The sequence below is a fragment of the Miscanthus floridulus genome, chromosome 8 (assembly GCF_019320115.1).
Source record: "Miscanthus floridulus cultivar M001 chromosome 8, ASM1932011v1, whole genome shotgun sequence".
In the NCBI taxonomy this organism is placed as follows: Eukaryota; Viridiplantae; Streptophyta; class Magnoliopsida; order Poales; family Poaceae; genus Miscanthus; species Miscanthus floridulus.
In genome coordinates, this window is record NC_089587.1 from 19,985,366 (window position 1) to 20,010,516 (window position 25,151).

Genomic DNA, 25,151 nt, shown 5'->3' on the forward strand with positions numbered 1-25,151 from the left:
ACACTTAGTGAGTGTGATCACATTTAGGATAGATAGCCATACTATTAAGAGGAGTGAAACTCGTATCGGAATGCGGTTATCAAAGTGCCACTAGATGCTCTAACTCATTGCATATGCATTTAGGATCTAGTGGAGTGCTAACACCCTTGATAATATTTGTGAAAATATGCTAACACATGTGCACAAGGTGTTTGCAGGGTTGAAATGGGTTCGGCGCTTTCGGAAAAATAAAATGTCTATTTTCTATTACGCCGGATGCAAAATTCTTGGTGGTTGGCATATTTGAGCAAGGGTGAAGAAGTTAGAGTTGAAATGGAGTTGGTCGAAATGATGCTGGCGTCGGTCTATTGACCGGACACTGGGTCACTCAGCGACCGGACGCTGAAAGGCTGCGTCCGGTCGAGCTATCAGACGGCACAGTGGCTAGGGTTGAGCACCAGACGCTGGCTGCGTCCGGTCAAGGTGGACCGGACACGTCCGGTCGAAAAAACATGCCTCGGGAAGCTTACTGGAAACGATCGGACGCTGGAGCTTCAGCGTTCGGTCAGTTTTGACCGGAGCGTCCGGTCAACTTCGTAGCCGTTGAAATCTGACGAACAACGTTTGAAGCTGGTGACGCGTGGCGTCCATCGGGCGACCGGACGCTGAGGGCCAGCGTCCGGTCGGTTTGACCGGAGCGTCCGATCAGAGCGTGTTTTGCCCAATGAAGGAGTACAACGGCTCTATTTGATAGGGGCTCTATTTATAGCCCCATGGCTGGCTCATGGGGTAACTCTTGCACATTTTCATTGACATAACAACCTTGTGAGCTTAGCCAAAGCCCTCCCACTCATCTCCATCATTGATTCATCATCTTTGTGAGATTGAGAGAGAATCCAAGTGCATTGCTTGAGTGATTGTATCTAGAGGCACTTGGTATTCGTGTTGCGCTGCGGATTTTGCTTGTTTCTCTTGGTGGTTGCCACCACCTAGACGGTTAGAGCAGCGGTGGAGGATCGGCACGAGTTGGTGATTGTTCGTGGCCGTCTCCGGTGATTGTGAGGGGAGTTGTACCTTCCCCGGCGGAGCGCCGAAAGGTAACTCTAGTAAATTGCTCGTGTCATTGAGTTACCTCACTTGTGGGTCGGTTCTTGCGGTGTCCTATCGTGTGGACGAGGTTTGTGAAACACCTCTTAGCCGCCGAACCACCAAGTGTTGGTCGACACAACGGGGACTAGTGTGTTGGCAAACACGTGAACCTCGGGAGAAAAATCGATTGTCTCTTGTCATTTGCATTCTCCCGGTGATTGGCTTGATCTTCATCTTGTGATTGGTTCATCCCTTTCACGGCGGTATAATCACCCTACTTGCTTGTTTACATTCTTGCAAACTAGTTGATACAAGCTCTTTAGTGTAATTAGAATTGAGAGCTTGCTTTGTTATTTACATTCATCTAGTTGAGCTCTTTAGACTAGCAAGTTTGTGTGCCTAAGTAATCATTGCAACTAGAATTGTTGGATAGGTGGCTTGCAACTCTAGTAGAGCTAGAGCAAGTTTGCATTACGCTATTTGTCATACTAATCAAATTGCTCTAGTTAATTTGTAGATTTTTAAATAGGCTATTCACCCTCCCTCTAGCCATATTAGGACCTTTCAGACTGTCGAGCATCTTTTATCAACAACGGCTTTAAACGGTTTTATATAGTAACACTAAAATATATATATATATTTATGCATGTAAAAGTCAAATATACTAGAAAGCTAGTGTTCATATTTGTACATTAAAAGAATAAGTATTCTACATAATACTACGTTAGAAGAAATCTAAATCCCACACCACTTTATATACTTACAATGTTAATTAATTCATTGTTAATCATGGTAGTTGTAATCCTTCTATCAACTAAATTATGGATTAAATGATCATTTAGCTCATTTAATCTCATTTAACATGATTCAGTTTAAATAGCTTAGATAGTTTTTAACTGTTCAAACGGTCCAACTGTTTAATTCACAGTTTAGGACCTAAATGTCATGGGTGGCCTCAATTTCCCGTTTAGACGTTGTTTAAACACATTAAACGACTGTATAATTGTTGATGTGAGTATAAGCCACATCATAAAAAACTAGAACGTTTATATTCACACAAGCCATGGCGGACCTAGGATTTAATCATAGGGTATGCAGCACAAAAAATTTCATATACGATTTGGTAAAATCATTTATTTATTCCGTAAATAATAGTAAATTTACAATAAAATTCGGTAAAAAGGACTAAATAACATAATAGGCCCTAAATTCAAATATTAAACTAGAAACTACAATGAATTACAATATAAATACTTGAATTGCAATACTAATAATTCAAAATATAGGCAAAAAGGAGACTTAGTATACTACTTGCCTTTTTAGTTGCCACTTTTTATAGGAGATGATAGTATCGATTATGTTATCTCTATCTACTTAAAAAAATATGGATGAAAGCTCACTCTCATTAAAAAGTTTAACTTCATGACTCATAAAGAGTTAGTAATTATATAAGAGATTATCATCTAGATGGAACTCATTTTTTCTCTATCTCCTTAAAAACATTGTCATATCATAAAAAATACCTATGACAGTCTATTAAATGCCGATAAAGGTCACAAACCGCACCGTGACTGGCTAAACATCTTAGGCCTTGTTTAGATCACCTCCAAATTCCAAGTTTTTTCACTCTTTCTCCATCACATCGATTTTTAGCCACTTGCATGGAGCATTAAATGTAGGTAAAAAAATAACTAATTGCACAGTTTAGTTGGAAATCACGAGATGAATCTTTTGAGCTTAGTTGGTCCACGATTGAACAATATTTACCAAATAAGACGAAAGTGCTACTATTCATCGGTTTGAAATTTTTTGCAATCTAAACATGGCCTTATACTAATATACTAATACTGGATGAATTAAATATTTCTGATCCCTAATCTAGTGATCTCGATAGTCTCGTAGATATGCAAATAAATTACAGATATATAATTAATTAAGTACATAAGTTACTTAGAAAAATAAGAAGATTAAATTTTAAACCTATCTGCTTATCCGTGTCAATATCCCTAGGGCAGCCTTGATGGAACTACTTCGCACGCGTGCTGCGCGGAAGCCGAAACTTGTAGTGAACAGGCAGGGGAGTGTGCGGGTGTGACGTGTGAGGCATCGATTGAACATTTTTTTTTTGTTTTTTTTACATATAGGCCCTGTTCGTTGGTCTGAAACTTGGCTAAAACTGCTTGAAAAATACTGTTCCGACTGAATTGTTGTGAGAGAAAAACATTGTTCCTGCCAAAAAAAAAAAGAAGTTGAAAAGCTGAATATGAGGTAAGCCGAATACGGCTGGACTGCCTGGTATGCCGCATGCACACGCACCCCATTATCACATTGTAAACTAATATATAGGAATTGGATGCATTATATGACTTTTTACCAATATTTGAGTATATAATATAAGCAAAAGAGAGCTTAAATCAACTTCACCAGATATCTTATTTCTTATTCCTTAGGGTTACAGGAGATTCCTCAAAAGCAATTTTAGTATAAAGGAGTACTAAAAACAATTTCAGAATATAGGTGTTGTGCTGCAATAGATTACTCAAAACTCATAACTACATCCATTTTTACACGTGGTGCCACATCTTGATCAAATATATTTTTCTTCCTTTTTTCTCCCTACACCACACTCCTTAGTGGCTTCGAATGGACGGGTAGCTAGTGGCAAGTGGCTCGACTGCGGGCATGTAGTGCTCGCTGGGCGGGCGATGGCGCGAGGAGTGATCGCGAGGGAATGATGACCGGTGGGTGGTAGCGTGAGATACGGTCTTACGATCCAGTGAGCACACAATGGAGGGAGGGTGAAGGCGCGAGGCGTGCAGAGTGGCGGGTGGCACGAGCGGTTGCGGGTAGCTCAACGTGGGACACATGGATAGGAGAGGCCTCGATATCTCCTTTCTTTACGGAGGGGAGGTAGATTTTTAGATTACCTCTAAAAGAACTCTTTTCTTTTGGCGGAAAGGAATGTATATTTTAAGAGACCTTAAAAAAAAGAGAAAAATAAATCCTATAGAAGATATGCACGAACAACCTCTCTTATACTACGAGGTTTTAGGAATAGTATCAGCAGAATGAAGATTGATATCATCTAAATCGAGTAGATATGAACATGAATTTGATTCTGAACTATTTGTTTTGTATTCGTATTCAAATCTGTATTCATATCCGGTAAAAAGTTCATTATCTGACTAAAATATCCGATTTCGATCTTTTATCCCATTTTTTCCAACCATTTTGCCCTGCTCCTCTCTGCACCTACGCCCTGCCTTTCCTTTTCCCCCCAGCGCACTCTCCGCCTCTGCCCCTCCCTCTCTCTCGTGGAGACGGACTGGGCCGCCGTCGCTGCCGCCCTACGCCCAGGTCTTCTTCGGCCCCTGAGCCGCGACGAGCACCACCAGGTACGCCCGCTCTCTGGTCTTCCCTTCCTGATGTGCGCAACCGAGCACCCAAACCCTAGCTTACTGTTTGTATTCGGATCTGATCTACTTACAAGTGTATATGCATGTATTATGCCTACTAACTTCGATTGTTGTGCAAAAATTATCGGGTGTACATGTTTGCACCCCCATGTCTTTACCGGGTCAGCTCCTGTCCCTGCTAGCAGCCTACTATTGTCTATTTGTTCAACAGTTCAAGTAACAAGTTAACTACTGTTAAGTCAACACGCTGTGCAAAGCTGTATCAGTATATTCTTGTTGCCATGCCGATTAGTATTTGGACCTCAAATTTTGATTTGCGTTTTCCCATCAAATTTCCTTGGACTTAAAACAACTGACTATACCATGGGTCCATGGCACATATACCTTAATACCTCCATAAATGGTTGTCATCATGTCCATGAGCAGTTTGTGAACAGGCGATATCCTTAGTGTGAATGTTAATTCTATTTTGTGATGTTGCATCTGTGATCCAAAGTCTGAATGCAATTGCTTTTGCAGCTGTGATCTATGCTCGATACCTCGAGCGCCTAGTATTGTATGTCTGTCTTGTCTGCATCATTTAATTTATTCTCTTTCCCCCTCATTTTCTAGGGAGTAGAAGAGGTTAACCTTCTGGTTGGAAACAATGGTAAGTACTAGCTAAAATTATGTTTTTCTTCTTATCTTTTTTGAACAATGCGACCTATAGGCCTGGAGAATTTCGTCTATGGAATCATGTAAGTAGTTGGTATACACGCCTTCCCCCACTTGGAAGTAGATGATAGAACTGAGCAGTTTAACAATGCCAAGAGATTATTCCTCAAGGTCTACATCATTGTCTCATGTGCAGCAGTGAGTTCAGATCCACAAAGTCTTCCCTCTATACTTGCTTGGCCAATACGATAGCATTTGATTGTAGAACTGAACCAAGATATACTTTCTTTCATGTAGCAAGTATGTCGTCGATATTCATAAACTAAAATAGTTGCTGTTAGCTGTCACCTGTCTTCTTTCACACGTGCAGATTTTCAACAAAAAAGTTACTTATTTCATTTGTTGCTCAACCACACTGTTGTGTCCTCAATTCTCATACATTTGTTCATCATGAGTAGTACTTCGAAGGCTATGGCTTCCGTGGAAGTACTTTCGAGCAGACTTATCGCTGCTATCCTGCATCCTTCATTGACAAGGTTTGTAAATCTAAATGAGATGAGGTGCCATGTTTTCTAGTTGAATATGTTGTGTTCCATGTCATGGTTTCATGCTGTGCCAAGTTTCATGGCACCTATGACTATATGAGATAGTAGTTTGTTATGATATACTGTAATCAACTCTATTATTCCATATGAGTTGCTTTTGCCGTATGCATATGTAGCATGTTCCAAAGGTTGGGTTCAAATGTGTATTTTCATTTGATTGTGAGCGAGGAACTTCTCTTTTCTTATCAAAATGACTTGCAAATTGAACAAGTAAAATATCTTTACATTATCAGTAGCTAAGCTGTAGTAGCGACTTGTTGGCATGTTTGTTGACTCTTGCCTTTCTAAAGGATATCACAAAATTACTGTTAAGCTTCTAATGTTATGATAACAGAATTGCATCCTGCAGTAAATTCTGTATGTCTAATGCTAGAATAATTACTACAGCCCCGTTCCAAATTATAGGTCAGTTTAGCTTTTTCCTAAATCAAACTTCTCTAGCTTTAACTAAGTGTATAGAAAAAATGGACCAACATCTACAACATCAAATTAGTTTCGTTAAAATTCTCCATGAAATGTCTTGATAGTGCATTTATTTGAGCGTGTAGCTGTTAATGTATTTTCTAAAAACTTGGTCAAAATTAGAGAAGTTTGACTTAGGACAAAGCTAAAGTGACTTATAATTTGGGAATTGAGATGGAGGGAGTAGCTTTTAAAATAATATTTTAGTTTGCATTTTTGGAATTTATTGTGAAAGATCTTTTTACCTTTTTTTGCAGCCACAGCTTGAGGCTGGTGACAAAAGTATGTTCTCTGTTCCTTGAGTTTTGAGTTCTGAGCTCCGTATCTATTTTAGTTGCCATCGGAAGTTTACAGGATTATTATTTTGCTTCTTCCCAGTTATAATGCCACCGTCAGCTCTTGATCGTCTCGGTAAGTTAGGCACATTCGTTACTTCTCATCTTTGACATGCACAATGATACTTCATCTTCCATGTTTTTGACAATTTTTTCCACACTGATTTCTCAATAAGTTCTCAATTCTGAAAAAAAAATTGGTTTCTCTGCAGCATCTCTGCATATTGAATACCCTATGCTATTTGAAGTTCACAATGCAGCAGCAGAACAGACTTCACATTGTGGTGTTCTGGAGTTCATTGCAGAAGAAGGCATGATCTACATGCCATATTGGGTATGTCAAGATCTAGGATACTGTTGCACTTCTTTATTATATCATCACGTCAACAAAGCTAACTTTATGTGGTCTTCAGATGATGCAAAATCTTCTTCTGCAAGAGGGAGATATGGTGTTCATAAAAAACGCCAACCTCCCCAAGGGCACATATGTGAAGTTGCAGCCTCATACAACAGACTTTCTAGATATTTCAAATCCCAAGGCAATGTTAGTATTTTTTTCATTAACTATTTCTTATTCTAGTGAAAACATCCTTTTACCCTTCCCTTCCCATATGACTGCTGTATTCTGACTAGGGTTACATGGTATTAGTAGCGATTGAATCCCTCAAGAACATTAATGACCTGTTTGTGTCATTCTTGCAGCTTGGAGAAAACTTTGCGGAACTTTTCTTGTCTAACTACAGGTGACAGCATTATGGTAGCGTATAATAACAAGAAGTACTACATTGATATAGTGGAGACAAAACCCTCCAATGCTATAAGTATTATTGAGACTGACTGTGAGGTTGACTTTGCTCCACCACTTGACTACAAAGAACCCGAGCCAGTAAAACCTTCTGTTCCTGCAAGCACAGAACCTACTACTGGTAATACTCTTGTCCTATACATCACTGGATGCCATTACTGTTCTACATATGTTTTTTGGGTCATTCAAAATATTTTTGCGTTTTTTTTTGGTGTGCAGAGGCTCCAGCTGAAGAAGAACCAAAGTTCATCCCCTTCACTGGTTCAGGAAGGCGCTTGGATGGGAAGCCTTCCAAAGATAAAGATGTGCTGGCCTCATCCCCTGCAAAGCGTCAAGCTAATGCGACCAATGGTGTGCAGCCCTCAACAGCCACCACATCACAGGGCAGTTCATCCCGCAAGACCACAGGAAAAGGGCTCTGGTGGAAGCCGAGCCGAAAAGGTTGGTCTTTACAACATTTTGATCTCTTTGAGTCCATCTACACATAATGTGGAAGTGATTACCTTATGGGACTCGGCTTTGATGTTCCATTTTGCATTAAATGTTTAGGCACCTGAAAAGGAAGCAGAGGAGCCCAAGAAAGAAGACCCAAAATTCACAGCATTTACAGGAAAGAAATACTCATTGAAGGGCTGAATAAATAGGAAGATAATGTATTATCAGTATTTCCAGTGACAGACATGATCAGGGGGAAGCACTTATTAACCTTATTCTGTGGGAGGGCCTTCTTTGGGTGGGTTAGTGGTGTCTGTTTCTCCTGAACTGTTACCCTTGTGTCAGCCACGCCGGAGCAACTGATGTATAAAGCCGTTGTTGTCCGATAATGGATTTTCTGCTGAGCTTGCATGTACATATTATCGCCTATTCGCCTTATAATAGCAAACATGACGACTTGTGATTCGGAGATTGATGCAACAATTGCATCAATTGTTCTAATATGTCTTTGAATCAGACATCATACCATGGTTAGACGTGCACTGTTGGAAAATTGGTCTTGTGTTGGATTTGGATTGTTCTAGATTTTAATATGTTCTAATGTCTTTGAACCGGACTCCGTGCTGTGGTTAAGCTAGTGTTGTTGGAAACTGCATCATGTTCGTTTGATCGTATTAGTCGTGCTTATTAGTTATGATATAGTGTTTTTTTCTCACAACAAAACAATATCAGCTGGCTTATAAGCCACAGAAACGATCGAGCGAGGATCTGGATTGTAGTTAGACGCGTGCTGTTAGAGACCACGAGCTGGAAACTTGGTCTCGTGTGTATTCGGATTATAGTTAGATGCGTGTTATTGGAAACTTGGTCTTTTGTGGATTTGGGTTGTTTTAGATTTGGATTAGAAACACCTGTGAGCGGAATGTGGTTAAATGCGTGCTGTTGGAAACTTGGTCTCGTGTGGATTTGGATTGTTTTAGATTTTGATTTGAAACGCCTGTAGATGGAAATTAGAGGAGAAAACTTTTCTCCTTTCAATATTATAGTTTTCTCCTTTCAATATTATTAGGCATAAATAAAACTGAGTTTTTCTCAGAATCGGAAATGGGAGAGTGAGGCATGGTGGGATGGGTGATGGACAAGAAATTAGAAGGTTTCAGAATCGCTAGTGGAAACAATTCTATCCTATAATACCACCACCGAGGATTGTCATAGAAGATGTATAATCTTCAAAACACATATTTGAAGGGTGAAAGACTGAACATGAATATAAATAAAATACATAATTTGAAGACGAAAAGTGTTAAATGTGTACATAAGCAACGAATGAAAATAACGATCGTACGACCGTACCTCACGCTACCGCCCACCGGTCATCATGCCCTCGCGATCACTCCTCGCGCCATCGCCCAGCGGGCACTGCATGCCCGCAGTTAAGCCACGTGCCACAAGCTACCCGTCCATTCGAAGCCACGAAGGATTGTGGTGTAGGGAGAAAAAAGGAAAAAATATATTTGATGAAGACGTGGCACCACATGTAAAAATGGATGTAGGTATGGGTTTTGAGTAATCTATTACAACACAACACCTATATACTGAAATTGTTTTTAGCACTTCTTTATACTAAAATTGCTTTTGAGGGATCTCCTGTAACCCTAAGGAATAAGAAATAAGATATCTGGTGGAGTTTATTTAAGCTCTCTTTTGCTTATATTATATATTCAAATATTGGTAAAAGTCATATAATGCATCCAATTCCTATATATTAGTTTGCAATGTGATATGGGGTGCGTGCGCATGCGGCATACCAGGCAGTCCAGCCGCAATACAACGTAGTATTACTATGTAAAAAACAAAACAAAAAAAATCTGTTCAATCGATGCCTCACACCCTCACACTCCCCTGCCTGTTCACTAGAAGTTTCGGTTTCCGCGCAGCACGCGTGCGAAGTAGTTCCATCACGCAAAGGCTGCCCTAGGGATATTGACACGGATAAGCAGATAGGTTTAAAATTTAATCTTCTTATTTTTCTAAGTAACTTATGTTGTAAATGTATGTTTTAAATATTTAAGGTATGTTGCAATTGTTACATATGGATGTTGCAAAATTAAATCGGAATGTTGCACATGTTGCATATTTTTGCAAGTATTTTCAGTGGTATGTTGCAAGTGTTTTGAAAAAAATGTTTCATCTGTTTTCAGACGTAGGGTGCAGCAAGTGTTTTATTTGGATGTTGCTATGTTTCACACACATGTTGCAAGGGTTTGTTGTATATGTTTCACACATATGTTACAAGTATTTTATCTGATGTTGCATATGTTTCACACATATATTGCAACATTATGTTTCAAATGTTTCATCTGCGTCCGACGTATGTTATATCCAAGTGTATCATGTTTCTAAGTGTTTCACGGGGGCACATTGAGTGATGGGCGCACGGCCCAGGCACTGGCAGATGGGGTGTGGCAAAGCTAGAGACCGACTGACGGGGGGCGCAGCGAGCTGGGGCCGGCTCCCGGGTCCCGCCCATGCGGAGAGAGAGGAGGGGGTTAGGGGGAAGGAGCGCGCGTGCAAGGTGGGGGAGGGGCTGCGCGGCCGTCCTGACGCGGGGAGCGGGCGGGCGCAGTGTCGAGGGCGGGGTGCACATGCGAGTCAGAGCGAGGTGGATGGAGGCGGGCTGCACGGTCGTCCGAATACGTGCGTCCGTCTGGACGTCCGGACACTAGCCACGCCCGTTATGTTAATAGGGCAACACACCACCACAAAGGCTGTGAGCATTCTCTCATGTCTTTTCACACGCTAGTGACTATGCACATGCAGCACACGTTTATAGTTGTGATAGACAAATCATATTATATTATAGAAAAAAACTTTAATATTTTAAGATTCTTAAATTAAGATATGGTAATTAAATCTCACACTAAGTATTAAGAAGTCTAATATAAATTATGTTTGAATATTGAAACCTCAAGAAAAGACATGTTCTGGAAGGAATAAAATCAATAAATAAATGATGTAGCAGTCTATATGGAAAAGGGAATTATTTGTATCACATGGAAGAAACTCATGCAAAAGATTATATATCTGAGAAGAGAAATCATATTCTATTTTTCTTAAAAAAAAACTCTGCTTTTCAATTAAGAGGAGAAATAAGTTTTAAACACAATAAAGACCGGGGCTAACTAAAGAGGCCCCACACATGCCCTAAACAACCAACGGGGCGTCCCACTCAAGAAGACACCAAACAGAGAGACAATTAAATTACACCAAAACAAGCGCCCTTCTCCTTAGCTCGAGTCTTCTTTTACTTTCATGGCCTCTTGTTGTGCTAATGGGAGAGGTTGAAGCGATAGTGAGAACAAATGAGGAATTATAATACCATGAGGATTGGAGGTTGAAAGGAAATGAAATGATTGATCAAAACTAGCTAGGTTTTTCTTTCAAAAAATGTCTCACACAACGAATTTATAGCACCGACAAATTAAACTGTCTTCAAGCACCATCACACATATGATAAAAACACTCAAACTGTATTTAGGTTGCAGGGTTTCAGCTAAGTCACACCACAAATACAGACATTTGTGACATTACGATGCATGTTCCATACTTACTGCTTCAGGTAACTGTACGCTTCATGTCAGCTTTCAATTATTCATTCAGTCACAATCGCTGTCATTGTTAAACAATTTCCTCTTCCCTGTACGAGGCCAATCAGGGATGATATGGCCATCCCAGAATCTACTGCCCCCATTACACTCAGTGACACTCGATCAACTTATGTCCTTCAAGGTTGGATCCATTCAGATTGAGTGCTTTTGAAAAACAACACCAGCTCCCATACTTTATGTAAGCTTTCCCAATGCTTGAGCCATCTAAATCTGTGTTCTTATCTCCTCAACATGGAGAGATGAATCAAAGCCCTCAATACATACAGAAGTTCCAGGTCTTGCCCAAGGCAATGGCGAATCTTGTTAGGATGATCTCCATCAGTTGGTCCAACAGTCAATTGGGCCCTTGATCCGCGCCCTGATCGGGGGCGCTCAGCCGGTTCTCCTAACTGATGGGCCCCCGTCGCGCATCGTCATAAAAGGATGGTGGGGGCTGGGGCACAAGACATGAGGTCACCGGTAACCGCCAGCCCCACCCCGAAGTTCCTAACCCTAGACCGATCGAGAGGGGCGCTGTGAGCGATGGGAAGCCCCATCGCCTTTGCCGCCGCCACTGGTCCGCGCCTACGCTGATTCTACAGTCGACGACCTAGCGGGCACCTGCACGGCTTCTCCTACTCCGACACGTCGCGGCCACCGTGATGGCGACGCCATGGCAGCGACTGCATGTGGTGAGGTATATCACCAAGCCTACCTAAGTTAAGCAATTTACCCACTGATCTGCACCTAGAGGTTCCAGAAATCCTATCAATGATATCAGAGCCAGGTTAGGCGTAGATCTAGCTCTTGGAGTAGATCAAAACAAGAAAGAGAAGGAGGGGACTCGATCTGTCAATTGGATTGAACCCCAAACCCCTAACCCTAACCCTAGAACGAATGGACGGAAGAGGGAGAGACCTACCCGATTTCTTTTCTCGTCGCCGTCACCACCGCCGTCGCGCGGGAAGGAGCTCCACCGCCTCGTCGACACACGGGGAGAAGCCGAGCTGCGCCCGTAGCCATGAGCACGAGCCTCGCCCGAGGTCACCGTCACAGGACCGCTTGACGGCGGCGCGCTCGCCCACTAGAGAGCGCGCGCTCTGGCGAGGGGACCCACAACGGCGCCGGACAGATCTAGGCTTTAGGGCTAGCCCACCGAAGCGTGTGGTGGTTTAAGGCATCGTCACCCAATCCGCTCGACGACGGCGCACTTAGCCTAGGGCGAGCACGCGCGCCGGCGAGGGGATCGGCGGCAGCGCTGCTCCACACTCCTCTTCTCCGACGTCGTTGTGGGCAGCTACCAGAGCTGCTGCGCTGAGCGTTGCGGCGAAGAGAGAGAGAGAGAGCATAGGAGAGAATGAAATTAGGGTTAGGGCGCTCGGCCACGGCGAGGCTTTTTATTCTGCCGAAGAGTACGGATGGCCGTCGGATGACTGGGAACAGCTGCGATTTGCTGGACCTAGTTTCGGCCCAGGCGGGATTCGAAAATCTTGGCCCAGGCCCAGGTTGCGCCCTGGGACACGGGGGAGCGCAGCGCGAGCGATCGCCGCAGGCTAATTTCGCCTGCTGGGCTGCGGGAAAGCGGTGCAGCGCACTGGGCCGAGCGCAAGCGTGCGGGCGCGATTTCATCGCTCGGCCACGGACTATTTCCCCAGGCCGGGCCAAATGAACAGTAAACAGTTTTATTATTTTTAGAAGCAAATTTTGATGAATTTTAATTAGTTTTTCATCTCTATTCAATTTTGAACCAACGGGATAAATTATTCAGAGAGTAGATGAGTACAGTGAAATGTCTCTGAAAAGTAGATAAATTATTTTTTCATATTTCCACTGCAAAGTTTCATGTTTATTATCTTCTAATTAAATTCGAACCAACGGGAGAATTTAATTTGAAAAACAGTTATATTTATTTAGTAAATTATGGTTTTATTTATCCTCTAATTAAATTGGAACCAACGAGAAAATTTAAATTAGAGGAGTAGTCCTATTTATTTATGTTAAATTATGGTATTGTTATTTTCTGACCAACATTGATGATAACAATATTATAATGAGTTTAAGGTTGAAGTTTAAATCTATGATAAATTTTACGCCAAGATGGTCAATTTTTCAGAGAGTAGATAAAGACCAAGAAATGCTAAACTAATAGAATGCATTTTATTATCAAGTTTCTGCTGCAACAATGTTGATTATCCTCTAATTAAATTTGAACCAACGAGAGAATTCAATTTTGAAGAGTAGTTATGTCTTTCAAGTTAATTTATGAGTTTTATGCATCAATTCTATTTTCTGCCCAACGGTCATGTAGAATTGATGCAGAAGCATCTTATAAGCTTTATTTTTTAACCGACGAGATCACTCGACTGTATGTCAATGGGCCGCAATATTGGGGTATGTGAATGAAAAGGCTTGAGTCAAGCCAATTCAGGATAGTTTTTTATTAGTTTACTAATTTTCTGATTAAATTGAAATCAACGGAAAATTTTAATTAGAAAATGAAGTATAAGTGAATGTTTTAGTCATCATGAGTAAATTTTTTGTTACGGTATTTTGTATATAGATTTATCCCGCATGGGGAGAAGTTTGGTATAGTACTTATGCTAGTTAATCCTGTATGGCGGGAGAAGTTTTGGATGACTCATATGTTTTTGTATCTCGCATAGCGAGAGAAATTTGGGTAGCTCTTATGCTATCCTAGTATTGACTATGGCACAATAGAAATACACCATCATGGTTAATACTAACTAAAAGATAAGAAAAAGATACAAGCGTGACTTATAAAAGTATAGTTAATAAAAGACCTCGTCGAGTTCTTAAAGTGGAATGAGGAAAGTGTACTCCTATACGGATCAAGAAATAACTTTATTTGCATAGCATAATCATGTGAATGAAGTAAGTCATAAGTGTTTCCTCGTTTATAGTTTTCTAAATAGTTCTCGAAATTATGGCAGTATAGTTCATGTCATATTTCGAGGGGGAGAATTATGAGATGAATTAAGAGTAAGAATTAAGATCAATTAAAAAACTACTCTTCATTAAGAGTGAGATAAAGATGTTGATAAATGTGTACTTTTCATTAAGAGTGAGATAAAGTTTTTGATGAATATGACCATCGGTCATAACAATGATACCCCTAAGCAGAGAAACAACTAAATTCCTGAATTTTTTAAAGTTTCGAGAGGAAGATAGCGTAGTCACCATCAAAGATATAAAGGCAATGCTTAAAGCGCCATATGAGGTTTTAACATATTAAACCTGATGAATGTGTACTCTTCATTAAGAATGAGATAAAGTTTTTGATGAATGTGATCATCGGTCATAACAATGATACCTCCAATCAGAGAAACAACTAAATTCTTAGATTTTTTAAAGTTCCAAGAGGAAGATAGCATAGTCACCATCAAAGATATAAAGGCGGTGCTTAAAGCACCATATGAAGTTTTAATAGATTAAACCCAAACAAGAAATTTGAAGGTACACTATCTTTTTTAGAAGATGGGATGATCTAGGGGAGCATGATATGTAGAGATCTATGACTTGAAGAGAAACAAGACTACGTGTCCACTTCAGTGATTCAAAAACAACGAATTTCTTAATATATGTTGATGTTGTATAACTTATACAACACGTGTTGTTGGCTCTTTGAAGAAGATGAATAATGCAAACAAGGATCTTGTAATACATGAGCGTGTAGAATCAATTGTCTCTTGGCAATAAAGAGCAACAACAGCCCCATATGAAAGTGCCAGTAGCTGAGGCCCCATAAGGTCTCAAAGAATTAGTAAACCAATTTTTTTAATAACTATGAAGTCTATGTTAGTGAAGAAATTCAAATAGAGGGTGATCCCACCTCATTTGAAAAAGTTATGAGAAGTGTTTACTCGTCTAAATGGTAAGAAGCTATGAAAGTTAAAATGAATTTGATGAATACCAACGTTGTTTGGGATTTAGAAGAAATTTCTAATGGAGCAAAAACAGTAGGCTGTAAATGGGTCTACAAGACAAAATGTGACTCCAAAAGAAAAGTAGAAAGATATAAAGCATGACTTATAGCAAAAGGCTTTACACAAAAGGGATGAATAAATTACGATGAGAGTTTTCTCTCCAGTCTCATGCAAGGATTCTTTAGAATCAAAATGGTGTTATTGGCATATTATAATTTAGAGTTACATCAGATGGATGTAAAGATGGCATTCCTCAACGGGGATTTATATGAAAACGTTTACATGGCACAGCCCAAAGGTTTTGTCGTGGAAGAAAAAGAACGTATGGAATGCCGCCTGTAAAAATCCATTTATGGGTTAAAATAAGTCACAAGGCAGTAGTATTTGAAGTTGATGAAATAATGAAAAAGTTTAGGTTTTAAAGAAAATGAGAAGGATAATAGCGTTTATGCGAAGTTCAAGAATGGAAAATTCATTTTCCACATCCTGTGAATAGATGACATTCTATTCAAAGAGTCTGTAGTGATGTTAATCTGTCATTAGAGAAGAAGTTTTGCCCTCAAGTTTCAATGTAAATGATCTTGGTGAAAAGATTCTAAAGAAATAAAGTATGCGTGCGAGTAAACCTATGCCTGCTCCTATAGTCAAGGGTAATAGATTTGAGAACTTTAAGTGTTTTAGTAACCAATATGAGATCGATCAAATAAACATGGTTTCATATGCTTCAGCTGTTGGAAGCTTGATGAGTGTATAAGTACAAGAAAGAACTTACCCTAACATAGTTTACATATCCGGAATATTTTAGCAGAAGTCCAGTCCAGATATAGATCGCTGGAATGGAGTTGAGAATGTCTTACAATTTTACAAAGTATCATAGGCCTCATGCTGAGTAAGAAAGAACCAGTACTCTCAAATAGTTGAGGGTACAAATGTTAAGTCTTAGCAAAATATGTAGTGAAATCCACAGTAGTTGCTAACACTCGCAGTTAGAGTATTATTATGAAAAAAGCTTCAAAGAAACAGTTGTGGTGTCATCAGTGATGCATACCATAGTATAGCTTGACATGAGGCTTAAGAAACAAGCAAAAATAGGTTAATGGAATTAGTACCCGAATTTAACAATGGTGGTCAACAACAATAACCATTTAAAGTAGTTAACTCCTAAGACAATAGGTCAAATGTGCTGCCAAACATATTGACATTGAGTTATATGATGTAAATGAGAACATCCATAATCATTTTGAAAGCATTGAACATATGAGTACCAAGCAAGTACTTGTGGATCCGCTTAACAAAGGCTAACCACCCAGTGCATTCAGAGAACACATAGTTGACATGGGTTTACGGGAAAGCCTATGATTTCTAGATACTAAGGGCCTAGTTGAGAATCTGTTTTAAAACATAGAGGTGCATTATAGCTGTTTAATCTAGTGGCAACTGATCGTGATGATGAGGCACACTCTATGCACTGATCTGTGATGGAATGGGAAAAAGATAAAGTAAGTTGAGTTTAAATCATAAGGTAAGATCAAGGAGAAGAATGTTAAGATGATCTCCACCAGTTAGCCCAACGGTCAATTAGGCGCTTGATCCGTGCCCTAATTAGGGGCATCCAGCCAGTTCTCCTAGCTGATGGGCCCCCATCACGTAGCGCCATAAAAGGATGGTGGGGGCTGGGGCACAAGACATGAGGTCACCGGTAACCGCCAGCCCCACCACGGGAAGCCCCATCGCCTTCGCCACCGCCACTGGTCCGCGCCTATGTTGCTGCTACAGTCAATGACCTAGCGGGCGCCTGCATGGCTTCTCCTACTCCGACACGTCGCGACCACCATGATGGCAACGCCATGGTAGCGACTGCATGTGGGGAGGTATATCACCAAGCCTATCTAAGTTAAGCAATTTACCAACTGATCTGCACCTAGAGGTTCCAAAAATCCTATCAAATCTCTATCAAGGACATACTCCTCATTGCTAAAGAATGTGATGTTGAGTGAGCAATCCCTCAGCCAACAACCATAAAGCTTGTTGTTACGTGCCTTCTGTGCAGCTTTTCGAGTCACGAAATCAACAAGCAAAACATGCCTGAAACTATTGTAGTAAACAGCAATGATCCCATCGACTCCCTCGAAGATGCTTTGTAGCTCCACATAGTAGACATGGGGGTGCAAGCTCCAGATCATGATTGTGGCCATCTCTGAAGATTCGCTATGGACAGAAGTATTTCTCGACTTGTTTGGCTCCCGTTCCTATCGCGAGTAATGATGATGAAGAGGGGGGTCGTGGTCGTGGCGTGGCTCAAGAGCAGGAAGACGCAGTCGGATCCAACTCGACACGGCAGGTTCCAGCCCCCAGTTTGGTAAAGCCGAAGATACTGGTGCACGAGCACGACACCCCACACCAAAATCCCTCATCTCCTCTAGGCTGATAGTACGATGGACGGCCTTTCCATCGCGTAACCGGAGTCTTCCTGGTATAGCTCAGTGTGGGGCTGACATCGCTAGCCACCGGGAGGACTGATTGAAAGGAAAGGAGAGCAGATCGATGCCAGAGCAGGAGAGAAGGGGGCGGCGGAACCTAGGTTCATTATAAACTAGTAATTACACCTGATTTGGTCGAGAGGTCGCGGGCTCCTCGGGCTATATTTGCTATCTCCCTCTCGCTGTTGGTGCGTTGGGCCTTCCGGCCCAAAAAGAACTAGCTATGTTAATTCTCCCTTGGGTTGTCGTGGATTGTTGTTGCCAAACATATAAAGTTGCACCGGGATAAAGTGCAACCGGTCGCGCATAGCATTGACCGCGTGACTCCAGACCCCACGCGCGCTCCTCACTTTCGTGTGCTGGCCGACCCCAGCCTCCCACGTGCTATGAAAACTCTAGTTTGATTTTGGTGAATTGATGAAACCCTTAGTGCTAACTTAGTTTATCAAAGTGATTATGAGATAGGTAGCACTATTTCAAGTGATGAAGCAAATGAAGATCATGACATGATGATGATAATGGCATGGTGATGATCAAATGCTTGGACTTGGAAAAGAGAAAAGAAAAACAAAAAGCTCAAGGCAAAGGTGAAATTGATACAAGCTTTTTGGTTTAGTGATCGAGACACTTAGAGAGTATGATCACATTTAGGATTGATAATCATACTATTAAGAGGGGTGAAACTCGTATCGAAACGCGGTTATCAAAGTGCCACTAGATGCTCTAACTCATTGCATATGCATTTAGGATCTAGTGGAGTGCTAACACCCTTGAAAATGTTTTGTGAAAATATGCTAACACACATGCACAAAGGTGATACACATTATGTTTAGCACTTGGGAGCAAGGGTTCAAAACTTTACCAGTGGAGTGTCCGCCCGTAGAGTACGGACAGTCTGACGGTGCCACTGGCGTCCTGTACAGAAAAGACAGGGTTTCACAGAATGCACCGAACGTAGGTCACATAGTGTCCGGACTTTGAGTTTGAGCGTCCGATCAATTATAAAAGAAGGAGGTGTTCTTGGGCTCGTTTTGCCCTATGACCAGCCTCTGAGAAGAAAAGTGACCGAACTCTGGCTGAACACTATTCAGCGTCCGGTCCTACTGGCGTGGCAGCGCATAGAGGAGATGGTGAGTGACCGGACGTTGATGCTGCGTTCGATCGTGACTGACCAGACGTGTTCGGTTGCGAGTTTCCACCTCTGGAAGCTTACTAGAAGTGATCAGACGCTGGGGCCCCGCGTCCAGTCGTGATCAAACAGACACGTCTGGTCATAGCTGGAACTTTACTGGAAGTGACCGAAAGCTAGGGTTCTGTGTCTGGTCCTACACTGTAGTGCGTCCAGTCACAACTTAAGTGTACTAATGATCGTTGAGATCGGGTGATCAGTATTTGAAGCAGATGCCACGTGGCGTGCATCGCGCGGCCGGACGCTGGGGTCCTGCGTCCGGTCAATACGACCGGAGCGTCCGGTCGCCCCGATTTTTAGTGGACTGAGGAACCAACGACTCTATTTCGTGGGAGCTTCTATTTAAGCCCCATGACTGGTTCCAGTTCACTCTCTTGGTCATTTGCATTAACATAGCAACCTTATAAGCTTAGCCAAAGTCCTCCTACTCATCTCCATGATTGATTCATCATCTTTGTGAGATTGGGAGTGAATTCAAGTGCATTGCTTGAGTGTTTGTATCTAGAAGCACTTGGTGTTCGTGTTTCGCTGTGGGATTCGCTTGTTGCTATTGGTGGTTACCACCACCTAGACGACTTGCTGCAGCAGAGGAGAATTGGCATGAGTTGGTGATTATTCGTGGCCATCTCCGGTGATTGTGAGGGGACGGTGCCTTCCCCGGCGGAGCGCCGAAAGGTAACCCTAGTGGATTACTCATGTCATTGAGTTACCTCACTTGTGGGTAGGTTCTTACGGTGTCTAATTATGTGGATGAGGTTCGTACAACACCTCTTAGCCTCCGAACGACCAAGTATTGGTCGACATAACGGGGACATAGCGTATTGCCAAGCACGTGAACCTCGGAAGAAAATTGGTTGTCTCTTGCCCTTTGGTATTCTCCCGGTGATTGAGTTAGTATTTCATCTTGTGATTGATTCACTCCTCTACGCGGCGGTATAATCACCTTACTTATTTACATACCCGTAAACTAGTTGTAGTAAGCTATGTAGTATAGCTAGAATTGAGAGCTTGCTTTGTAGCTTAAATTCATCTAGTAGAGCTCTTTAGTATAGCAAGTGTGAGAGCTTAGTGAGTAGTGATTTAGTAAATTGTGTCTAGTGATCATAGCAACTAGAATTATTGGATATGTGGCTTGTAACCCTTGTAGAGCTAGAGCAAGTTTGTTTTTCGCTATTTGTCATACTAATCAAATTGCTCTAGTTACTTTGTAAATTTTAAATATACTATTTACTCTCCTCTAGCCATATTAGGACCTTACAGTACCGACAACCCAACAACCATGACGTCAGCTGACACAAACAAAGAAAACATTTACTTTTGAACGGCTATAATTTTTGAATGATGTAACCGTTTTCAGTTCCATCCGTATCGGTGTGTTCTACGTGACGAGGCGAATAAAATTAAACCCAACTTGCCTATATTTTGAAGAAATTTATTCTAGTGGCAATTTATGTGTAAATATGTGCTAGGAGTTACTACCACGTAATACTAAAGTTGTTATTAAAAATATACTGAAGTTGTTACAAAGGCCTCATTCGCTGGTCTAAAATTTAGCTGAAACTGGCTGAAAACACTGTTCCGGCTAAATTATTGTGAGAGAAAAATACTGTTCCGGCTAAAAAAAACCAAACAAGCCGAATATGAGGTAAGCCGAACAGGGCCAAAGTATGCACATCGTCCATTATCATAGGTATATAATAAAATTGTTATATAATATTTACATAAAGGTACTAACCCCTAGAGAGAGTAGCGGGCCAAAACTAGCCAAGCTACGAACTAGAGAGGCAAATTATTAAAATAAGCATCGCATACACTACCAACAAGGGAGCAAGTTATATACAACATATTAAGAAAAAGCAAGAAAACAAGACTTACTATTGACTAGTAGGCAGTTATTACAAAATCCAGCAAATATGACTTGCTGCAAAATGAAACTGGAATTAAAAAAAATAGAACCGAAATTGACAAACAAAAAATAGAACTAAAATTGAAAAATAGAAAATAAAAATTAAAGTAGACAAAATGAAAAAATTGAAATTGATAAGCAATAAATAAACTAAAATTGACAAATAGGAACTAAAAACGAAAGAAGACAAAATGAAGAAAAATACAAAATAACAATGAAAGTAAAATTACCATGACAAAACTGAAATTGACAAAAAAAATGAAATTGATGAATAGACTATGAAAACTAAAGTAGACACAATGAAAAATATTCCAAAGAAAACTAAAACCGAAAGTACAATAAACTAGAATTGAAAATGACAACAAATAATAAAAACTGAAATTCACAAATAAGTTGCTACACGCTTAACACATAAATTGCTACACGCTTAATATATAAGTTGTTAAACGTTTGCTAGTATATATTATTTGTTGGAAGATTAATATATTAGGTTGCTACACACTTAATACATAAATGGCTATTACATATATAACATAAATTGCCAGTACATACAAACTAATTTGAAACACATGCATCATAGTCTTATTTCATAGATCTCATCACAAGTGGCTCAATAGTACAAACCAGTGAAAAAAACTGAAACTGAAATTACCAGTGACTAAAAAAGAAATTAACAACTAGAAAACAAAACAAATAATTAGAAAAAAAAGAAATAAGTTATTATATAACTAATACGTAGGATTTATAAATGCATTCAAACCTAGAAGGGTGACTTAAGAACTGAAACTAAAAAAACATTAAAAAACATGACTGAAAATTGAAACTAAAAAAACTGAAAAAAAATGAAAACTAAAACTGAGAGGCAATTTTTTTTGTGGCAACTTATGTGTGCAATAGCTATCCTTTTATAACAACTTATACATTATAGGTGAGGCAACTAATATGCAGGATTTAGAAGGACATTCTAACCTAAAAGGGTGACTGAAATCTGAAACTAGAAAAACAAGATTGAAAAATGAAACAAAAAATAACTACCAATTACGAAAGACATTTGAACCTGAAACTAAAACTGAAGCACCGAAATAAAGACATGACTGAAAATGAAACAAAGAATCAATGAAACAAAAAATAACTACCAATTACGAAAGACATTTGAACCTAATAAAACTGAAACTGAAGCACTGAAATAGCTACCAAAATAAAAAATAATAATAAAACTGAATCTCTGAAATAGATAATGAAACACTGCATATTTTCTGAACAATGTTTTTCATTATCTGACCATTCAATATGCTCACTCAGTATTCCTGATAAAATTCAGTATCGTAATTCTGTATTCCAGTTAAGCATCATGTACATCCACACAGTCACCTAAAAAGGGGGTTCACATAATATTGTTGCATCAGATTGAACGCAGGAATATTGTTGCATCAGACTGAGCGCAAATGCACCACATTGCAATCACATTGTACTCTAGCAGTGGAAACTGATCACCTGCAACCTAGCAATTATTTTCATCTTACACATCTGAATGCTTAACACATCGCACCGAAGTTGATGGCCTTCGTATCCAAGCAGCAGGAGGGGGGAACGAATCTGTGAGTCAGTTGTGCAGCGGATCTTTACAGAGGAAATCAGAACGAATACACCTTGGGGCACAGCTCATCTGATCCAAGCAGCAGGAGCACATGGCCGACGACCTTCGGCGACCACCGGCGGGCGGGGAGCGCGGGGCCGGCGACCTCCGACGAGCCCCAGCGGGAGGGGCGCTCGCGGGCTCACGGCTAGAGGGAGAGCAGCCGTCGTGACCGCCGTCGGGTGGGGGAGGACCGCCAGGCCGCCACAATCGCTGGGGTCGGAGCCCAACCACGTCGGGGCAGATGCAGAACAAGCGGCGATCTGGACGCGCGGCGGAATCCGAGAACTTCCTCTGTCGTCGCCCGCCGCAACTTCGTCCACCATCGGTCGCCGGCTGCGCTTCCGCCAGCAACGCCGGATTCGTTGGTCGTATGCGCTGTCGGAACGAAAGGAGAAAGAAGCAGCGTTGGGAGCTCGGAGTGTTGGCCGCAACGTTGGATGAGGGGAGGGGGGTGTCTGCTGGGCTGGCTCGTCGCGGCCTGGTGTCGCGCCATGGAGTCGGAGCGCGACCAGTCGCTTCTTAGAGCATCCTAAACCTCCTCCTTTTTAGAAATATCTATAAAAAATATATCTCCAACAACTCCTAATACAATCTCATAATATTTTAGGAGTTAAAAAAAAATCTTCCTCATCCGCGTAACTTTACGAGCCGCAGCCTCGCGCGTATCCTTCGACTCTCGCTCGGTTTCCTTCGCCTCCCACGCGCCGCTACTCCCTCCGGATCCTCCCCTGCCGGCCACGGGCATCTCTGCCCCATCCCCGGCGGTGGCGTGGTCCTATCCCGACGGCAGCGCCTGCTCCGGTCGTGCGGACACGGCTCCAATGGCACGGCAAGCAACTGGTGTTCTCTCCCTCTCTCCTTCCCTTCCTCCTTCGCTGCCAGCAAGCGCGGGAGCCTCGGCTAGCGAGCGCGGGCAGCCACGGTCGGCACGGCGCGGCGAATCGCTCGGGACTTAGGGCCTAGCCCTGGCGGCAGGCGCGACCGCAGATCCAGCACGGAGGACATCGCGGCCCGCTGCCCCTTCATCTCCGGCGAAGCCTGCTGCCTCCCATACGCCCTCGCCTCACCTCCGCGGCCCCGTTGCCCCTCCACCTCCAGTGAACCCGCCCGCTGCCCACACGACGCGCCTCAGCTCCGCCCCCACACCTCCCAGGCCGATGCGGCGTGGACAGGCTCGGTTGGAGAATGCGGCACGACCAGCCCCGACCGGCGAGCTCGGCACAGCCAGCCCCAGCGGGTGAGCGCGGCCTGCCCCAGCGGGTGAGTGTGGCATCCCTGCTGTCGAGAGGAGGAAGATGCATGTTGCTGTCTATGACATGTGGGGTCCGCCCGGAAGTGAGGAAGATGCATGGAAAAGAAAAAAAAGCCGCAACATAAATCATGTGGGCCCCAAATTTGATTTTTATGCCATTTATTAAAAACTCTTGGAGATGACTGTTTTTCCTCCCCAAATTTTTTTAGGAGTTGCCAAACTACAAGTTTTTAGGAAAAAAAAGTAGGAAAATCTTGAAGATGCTCTTAGACTTTGCGTATAGAGTTTGCGCAGTACTCACGCCCGAACGTTCGGACGGATACCCGCGGCTGCTGCACACCCGTGCCAGGTGAGGACCACCCCGCGCCTTTCCCCGCGCTTCTCCGCTTCCTGTGCTTGAAGCCACGCTCCATCCGCTTACCACACGCGTGCACGATGCCCTAGCAGCTGCATAAGGCGACTGTGACAGTACAACACCGAATTTACTTCTAAATCATCCAGATAAAACATTTACAACATGTCTGAAGACATATGAAACACTGAAACATGTGTTTAAAACACTTGTAAAAACATCTGAAAACACTTGAAAAACTATTGCAAAACATATGCAACATCTAGATAAAAACACTAGCAACATATGTGCGAAACATATGCAATATCCAAATAAAAACACTTGCAACATATTCCTGAAAAAAAAACAGATGAAACTTTGGGAACAGAAGCTTGCAACATACGTGTGCAACAATTGCAACATTCATATAAAACACTTACAACGTATCTATAAAACATCTGAAATACTTGAATCATAACGCTTGCAACATGTGTTTTTTACCCTTTCCATACAACGCAACACAGAGCGGGGGAATGGTCGGTTCAGGCCAGGCGACGGCCGAGGATAGTGGCGCGGCCCTGCAGTAGCCAGCTGCGCCTGGCCTGAGCCCAGCCAGCGACGCCCCCTCTGCTGGGCGCCTGGCCTGGGAGCGGCGGCGCCACAGTGTGTGTGTGTGTGGAGGCGCACCAGAATGGGCCGTGCAGCGGGATGGACGCACCGTGGAGGATGGTGGCGGCGACACGGGGTGGGTGGACGCCCGCACGACAAACAAGCGCGGAGTTAGGAGACGAGTGCGGCGTGGCCGCGTGGGGAGATTTGATTTTTTTTCAGGTCCAGACGGACGGACGACCGAGCGTGAGCATTAGCGTATAAGTTTCCCGTAGCGCCTCCTCCCATAGTACTGAAGGCCAACCTCAAGGTTGTCACCAAAAAATAAAAAGGGATGTCAATGCTTGTTATCCACTTCAGTGGAAAATCGTCGA

General features: G+C 42.2%; 1 pseudogene; it reads left to right on the forward strand.

Annotated features, from left to right (window-relative positions):
* Nucleotides 1-5,313: 5,313 nt before the first annotated feature.
* LOC136471286 (uncharacterized) lies at nucleotides 5,314-8,249 on the forward strand (annotated as a pseudogene).
* Nucleotides 8,250-25,151: the final 16,902 nt, after the last annotated feature.